General features: G+C 47.4%; 1 protein-coding gene and 1 pseudogene across 2 annotated transcripts in view; one reads left to right on the plus strand and one right to left on the minus strand.

Annotated features, from left to right (window-relative positions):
• Positions 1-7,753, minus strand: part of WDR78 (WD repeat domain 78) — a 135,880-nt gene that overhangs the window by 55,985 nt on the left and 72,142 nt on the right. The window lies entirely within an intron of this gene.
• LOC103274772 lies at positions 954-1,532 on the plus strand (annotated as a pseudogene).

Consider the following 7,753-nt stretch of genomic DNA (forward strand, 5'->3'; position numbering starts at 1 on the left):
CAAAAAAAAAAAAAAAAAGAATTATCCACCATGACCAAATAGGCTTCATCCCAGGATCCAGGAGTGGTTCAACATTCATAAGATCATAATTAAATACATCAACAGATGTGAAAACAAAAACCACATGATTATATCATTAGACACAGAAAAAGCTTTTGATGAAAATCCAGCATCCCTTCTTGATAAAAACTCTCGAACATCTAGGCATAAATGGAACATATCGCAAAGTAGTAAGAGCCATCTATGAGAAACCCACAGCCACCATACTGCTAAACAGACAGAAATTGGAAACATTTCCACTGAAAACCAGAACAAGACAAGGATGCCCACCCTCACTCCTCCTTTTAACACAGTTTTAGAAGTCCTAGCTAGAGAAATCAGACAAGAGAAGGCTCAGTGGTATCCAAATAGGAAAAGAGAAAGTCAAGTTACCCCTCTTTGCAGACAACATGATACTATACCTCAAAAACCCAAGAGAATCTGTCAAAAACCTCCTTGCACTGTTAAAGGACTTGGGCAAAGTCTCAGGGTATAAAATCAATGTGCAAAAGACAGTCGCATTTCTATACACCCACAACAAACAAATGGAAACACAAATAAAAAGCACAATGCCATTCAAAATAGCCAGAAAAAAAATCAAATATCTTGGCATCTTCCGAACCAGAGATGTGAAAGACCTTTACAATGAAAACTACAAAACACTGCCAAAGAAGTCAAAGATGACACAAACAAATGGAAAAATATTCCATGCCCATGGATTGGAAGAATCAACATTGTTAAGATGTCCATCCTACCCAAGGCAATCTACAGATTTAACACAATACCCATTAAATTGCCAGCAGCACTGTTCTCAGACTGGGAAATGACAATACAGGAATTCATATGGAAACGTAAATGACCACAAATTGCCAAAACAATCCTCAGCCAAAAAAAAAAAAAAAAAGGTCTCCAAGATGGCCGCTTGGGGAAGGCGGCATCTTGGCCCGGGCAGCAGTGGCGGCAGCGCCTGAGAGAGGGTGAGTTTGTCGGCCACAGACTGCTACATCGTGCACGAGATCTACAATGGGGAGAATGCCCAAGACCAGTTTGAGTACAAGCCGGAACAGGCCTTGGAAGCCCAGTACAAGTACATTGTGATTGAGCCCACCCGCTTCGGCGATGAGATGGCTCGCTGGATCACTGTGGGCAACTGCCTACACAAGACGGCTGTGCTGGCGGGCACCACCTGCCTCTTCACCCTGTTGGCGCTGCCCTTAGATTATTCCCACTACATCTCCCTGCCCGCTGGTGTGCTAAGCCTGGCCTGCTGCACCCTCTATGGAATCTCCTGGCAGTTTGACCCTTGCTGCAAGTATCAAGTAGAGTACAATGCCTATAAACTGTCCCGCCTGTCTCTGCACACACTTACCTCCTCCACCCCAGTGGTGCTGGTCCAGAAGGACGACCTGCACAGATAGAGACTGCACAAAACGACAGCACTGGCTGCCCTGGTGTACTGTGTAAAGAAGATTTACGAACTCTGCACCATATGATTTCAGTAGAACAGGGAGAGAAGCAAAACCACCCAGCCCACAAGAGACAACAGAATATTCAGGTCGCCACAGTAACATTTTTTGCTCGTGAGGCAGTGGAACCTGGGAAAGTGTTTGGTTTAATATTTGTTATTTTTTTAAAATAACACAGATCATGGGTGTACCAAGGGTTTCTTCAGCTCATTACACTAAGATGTGGATTTCCATAACCCAAGAACAGGGTCTGAGGCTGTGGAAGTCTAACTGGGCAGTGGAATGCTGATGGAAGCAAACGCTACTGAGGGGGTGTGGATGCGCTTGGTGGAGGTCTTTAAGTATATTGTTTAACTGTACCATCCAGAGCCAACTAGAAGCTATTGACCATTAAAATTATGATAATTAAAAAAAAAAAAAGCAGGAGGTATCACACTTCCAGACTTTAAACTCTATTATAAAGCTACAATAATAAAAACAGCCTGGTATTGGTACAAGAACAGGCATATAGATCAATGGAACAGGATAGAGATTCCAGAAGCAAAACCTCAATTTCTCAACCAACTCATCTTTGGCAAAGCCTCCACCACCAACCACTGGGGAGAGGAGAACTTATTCAGTAAATGGCACTGGGAAAACTGGTTGACCACATGCAGAATATTAAAACAAGGTCCCTACCTATCACTATACACAAAGATCAACTCTAAATGGATCAAAGACCTAAATTAAAACCTCAAACTATAAGAACCTTAGAAAATGCAGGAGATACCCTTATGGAAATTGGAACTAGCAACCAATTCCTGATCAAAACTCCAAGCACCCATGCCATAAGAGATAAGATAGACAAGTGGGACCTCATCAAACTGACAAGCTTCTGCAAAGCCATAGAAACCATCAAGAGAGCAGGGAGACAACCCACAGGCTGGGAAAAATATTTGCCAACTGTATGTCTTACAAAGGCCTAAACATCTAGGATCTATAAGGAATTCAAACTTGCCAACAAGAAAAAAACAAACAGCCCTGTTACAAAGTGGGCAAAAAATGTGAATAGACACTTCTCAAAAGAAGACATAAGAGCAGCCAACGGATACATGAAAAAATGTTCAGTCTCACTAGTCATCAAAGAAATGCAAATTAAAACCACACTAAGATACCACCTAACGCCAGTCAGGGTGGCCATCATCAATAACTCCAAAACAACAGATGCTGGAGAGAATGCAGCAAAAAAGGAACACTTCTACACTGTTGGTGGGAGTGTAAACTAATACAACCTCTGTGGAAAACAGTGTGGCGATTCCTAAAAAATCTAAAAATCGACCTTCCATATGACCCTGCAATCCCCCTACTGGGAATATACCCGGAAGAACTGAAGTAGGATCCAAGCGCTTAAATCACAGACACTGACACAAAGTTATAAGTAACAAAGGAGAGGTTATTAGTCAAGGCTCTTGCCAGCCGGCGACCACTTGCAGGAAGCTAGTTCCAAGCAAGGGCCTTGACTAATAAAACTCTCCTTTGTTACTTATAACTTTGTGTTGATGTCTGTGATTTAAGTGCTCGGACCCTACTTCCTTTAGGGGCTCGTCCGGGATAAGTGAGGGCTTAAATTGAACCCGATTCAACCGATGGGCCTTGTGGGGCTGCATCCCAGCAAACTCTCTGGGTCAGATTGGGCCTGTACTTCTGGTAGACTCACAATGCCCCTGGAAGCCCTTGGAGAGGTAAGTCAGGTTCCTGATTTCTGTTTGAGTGCACTCCTGTAGGGACCCTCAGGAAAGTTGGACACAGCGCTAATTCTGGGGTCTGAGGTTCCAGTGAAACGCCACCAGGACCTCCTGTTTTGCCCACGGGCAGTTAAATCTCTTTGTTCAGTCCTTGTCCTTGTCTTTTCGTGTTTGGTGTTTGTCACTGTTGTGTCTGTCATTGCTGTTGATGTCATGGGACAACAATGCTCTCAGCGTGACACTCCTCTGCAGCTGATCTTGTGCCACTTCAAGAATTTCCAAAAAGCGGCACAAGACTTGGGTGACCAGGTAAACAAAGGTAAACTAACCACCTTTTGCTCCCTCAAGTGGCCCACATTTCCTAATTGCAGTTGGCCGCCAGAGGGAACCTTCAACCTCACTATAGCGGAAAAAGTCCACCAGTTCGTCTACCGCCACCATCCAGACCAAATCCTATATATCACTGCATGATACCTCCTGGTGATGCAGCAGCCACCATGGATGAAAAAGGCAAAAAAGGAAAATAACTTTTCTTATGTTTTAACTTTGCAGGAAACCCCTAAGGCCAAGCCCCCAGTCCTCTAGAGCCCACTGGAGGATGACGAAATTCCCCTGATGTACCCTATACCCAGGTGGAAGCAAGGGGCTCAGGAAATTCTCAGTCTGTCACATACTAGGAGCGGGTCCTCCTATCAACCCCTTTACCCCTCTCTTTCTCATTTGTCCTTGGGAGAGCAGGTGACCCCCGACCAGCCAACAAGCCCAGATTCGTCCTTGGGAAAGCTAGAAGCACAGACACCAGTGATTCTCCCCCTGAGACAGGCTCTGGGGCTGGATGCTGGTGGAATGGGGGTCCAGCCCTTCATGTTCTATGTCCCTTTTTCCACTAGTGACCTTTATAACTGGAAGAACCAAAACCCATCATTCTCTGAAAGACCCCAGGGTCTCATATCTCTCCTAGAAACTATCTTTTTCACCCATCAACCCACCTGGGATGATTGCCAGCAACTGCTCCAAGCTCTCTTCATGGCGGAAGAAAGGGAAAGAATCTGCCAGGAGGCTAAAAGACTAGTCCTGGGGCCAGATGGCAGACTAGCCAAACAATCTCGGGTAAAACACGTTTTTCCCAAGACCCAACTGGGACCATAACACTGATCATGGTAGGGAGCATCTCACCACCTATTGACTCTAATGGGGGGTCTCCAGGCTGCCACAAGGCACCCTACAAATCTATCTAAGCTAAGTGAGGTTATCCAGGGCCCACAGGAATCCCCTACTGCTTTTTTGGAATGGCTCATGGAGGCCTATCAGACGTACACTCCTATAGACCCTGAAGCCCCAGAAAACCGGAGGGCACTGGTCATAGCATTTGTCTCCCAGTCGGCCCCAGATATAAGGAAAAAACTGCAAAAAATTAAGGGAGTCGAAGGCAGAAGCTTATCAGAATTACCAGAGATAGCTCAGAAAGTTTTTAACAATAGGAACTCCCAGGAGGATAGGTAGGCTAAGAAAATGGCCAAGTTGTGGCAGCCCTGGAAGAAGCCAAACCCAGGCAACCAACTGGGGGGGGAAGCCAACAGAGGCACCAGGAGAAAGTCACTGGCAAAGGACCAATGCACCTACTTCAAAAAGTCTGGGCACTATGTAAAAGATTGCCCGAACAAACTGCCCCGGCAGCAGAGCCCCTCCCCGCAGTTGGAAGAACATCTGCCACAGCCCACTCTGGTACTCCAACTACAGACTGACTGATGGGGCCGGGGCTCTGCTAAAAACCCCCCAGAGCCTAGGGTAAAACTCATTGTGGGGGGTGAACTTGTCCACTTTCTGGTAGACACAGGGGCTGAAAACTCAGTCCTCCAAAAAGATAACCGTCCTGTGCAAAAGAAGCAGACTCTGGTCCAAGGGGCAACTGGAACTCAATTATGCCCCTGGACCACAGAAAAAACGGTAAGCCTAGGAAAAGGGGAAGTAACCCACTCATTCCTGGTAATGCCAGATTGCCCGTATCCACTTCTGGGACAGGACCTCCTGCATAAACTCAAGGCCAACCTAGGTTTTCAAGAAGCCACAGCAACAGTGAGCCTAAACCAACCAGAGGCATCAAAAATTCCTCTAAGTAAGAAATACGTGTTAACAGAGGGTAAGTTCCCTCTTGACTCTTCAAACGCCTTTCTACTAGCTCAGCTGCAGACTGAGTTTCCCCAAGTATGGGCCGAATCAAATCCCCCCCAGGCTGGCATCCCATCAGCCGCTGGTCATTGTACAGCTCAAAAGCCAGGCAGTGCCCATTAGGGTAAAGCAGTACCCTATACCCCAGGAGGCCCGGAGGGCATTGCAGTCCACATCCAGCACCTCTGGCAGGCTGGAATCTTAGTACCATGCCACTTACCCTGGAACACTCCACTGCTCCCAGTCTGGAAGGCAGGCACAGGGGATTACCAACCAGTGCAGGACCTAAGGAAAGTTAACAAGCGAGTGGAAGACATTCATCCCATGGTCCCTAACCCTTATATCCTCTTGGGTGGGCTCTCCCTCGAAAGACAAGTATATACTGTCCTGGAACTCAAGGATGACTTCTTCAGCATCCCACTGGCCAGGCAGAGTCAGCCTATGTTTGCCTTTGAATGGAAAAATCCTGGTAAAGGAGAAAGTGGCCAGCTAACTTGGACGCGCCTCCCACAGGGGTTCAAAAATTCCCCTATGTTGTTTGACGAGGCTCTTCGTCAGGACCTCCAAACTTCTCGGCAGCAGCACCCTGAGGTAACCCTGCTGCATTATGTGGATGATTTATTAATAGCAGCCCCGACAGGAGGTGAGTGCCTAAATGCTACCTGCCACCTGTTCAAAGAACTCTAAGTACTGAGGTATTGGGTGTCAGCAAAAAAGGTTCAGCTTTGCGTATCAATAGCTACCCACCTCAGGTACAATCTCCAAGGAGGTAAAAGGTCTCTAACTACCTAGCACATTCAAGTCACAGAAGGCACCCCACCCCGGGGAACAAAAGGCAGGTTCGGGAGTTCCTAGGGGCTGTAGGGTACTGCCGACTGTGGATCCCCAAGTTTGCTGAGCTTGCAAAACCCCTATATGAAATCACAAAGGGACCAGAAGCTAGCTTCCAATGGACCCTGGCAGAAAAAAAAGCGTTCCAGGCCCTTAAAACTGCCTTAGTCTCGGCCCCAGCTCTGGCCTTGCCGGACATTGAAAAACCTTTCCACCTCTTTGTGGATGAGAGGTGTGGTGCTGCTCGAGGGGTCCTAACCCAGAAACTCGGTCCATGGAATAGGCCAGTGGCTTATTTATCAAAGAAGCTAGACCCTGTAGCTTCAGGGTGGCCGCCTTGCCTACGGGTCATTGCAGCTATCACTATGTTAGTAAAGGACTCAGACAAGCTAATGCTGGGACAGAATTTAACTATCACAGCAACTCACCGGTGGAGTCCTTGCTTCGAGGGGCCCCTGACAAATGGATGTCAAATGCCCGAAAAACCCATTACCAAGCGCTGTTTCTAGATCAGCCGCGTATCAAGTTTCAGCATACCACCAGCTTGAACCCAGCAACCCTGCTGCCAGAAGAAAGCCCTGCAGGACTGCCCCACTGTTGTTTTGAGGTCACTGAATCTCCCAGAAGCTGCAATGGGACCTAACAGACGTTCCGAGAACAAACCCTGACCTGATTCTCTTCTCAGATAGCAGTAGTTTCGTGCAGGATGGGGTCAGGTATGCGGGGGCAGCAGTGGTCACTCTGCAAGGGAATGTCTGGGCTGAGCCTCTCCCCCAGGGAACATCGGCCCAGAAAGCGGAACTAATTGTGCTGATGGAGGCCCTAAAAGTGGGTATGGGGAAAACTGTCAACATTTACACTGACAGCAAATATGCCTCTGCTACTGCGCATGTGCACGGGGCAATTTACTGACAGAGGGGGTTGCTCACTGCAGAGGGAAAAACCATTAAAAACAAGGCAGAAATCCTAGACTTACTGGCGGCAATCTGGGCCCCTAAAAGGGTGGCCATTATTCACTGCCCAGGCCACCCAAAAGGGAACTCAATGGAAGCAAGAGGAACGGAAAGGCAGATAAGTGGCCAGAGATGCTGCTTACCGCAGAACCACTTGCTTGCTAACACTGCCTCCTCCGGTGCTAAGCAAGTCAATGCAATACACAAAAGAAGACCTCCTTGTTGCGCGATAACTAGGTGGAACCAAAAACCCCAATGGGTGGCTGCATCTTCAGGGTGGCAGAATCTTCCTCCCACAAGCCTTAGGACGGCAACTTTTGCGCCAGCTCCATGAAGGAACCCACTCAGGGAAAACAAAACTAACCAAAGTCATGCGGAAGGAGTTTTTCCTCCCGCATCTAGACCAGCTGGTGCAAGAACTCGTTCAGGCCTGTGTGCCCTGTCAACAAACCAACTGTGCTAAGATCAGTGTATCTACCCACGGGGTCCGAGACAGGGGATTAACCCCTAGGAGACATTAGGAAATAGATTTTATGGAGATGAAACCTGGGCAGTATGAATATAAATACTT

Source organism: Carlito syrichta, unplaced genomic scaffold (genome assembly GCF_000164805.1).
Source record: "Carlito syrichta isolate Samal-C Ts95f unplaced genomic scaffold, Tarsius_syrichta-2.0.1 Scaffold314875, whole genome shotgun sequence".
NCBI classification, from domain to species: Eukaryota; Metazoa; Chordata; class Mammalia; order Primates; family Tarsiidae; genus Carlito; species Carlito syrichta.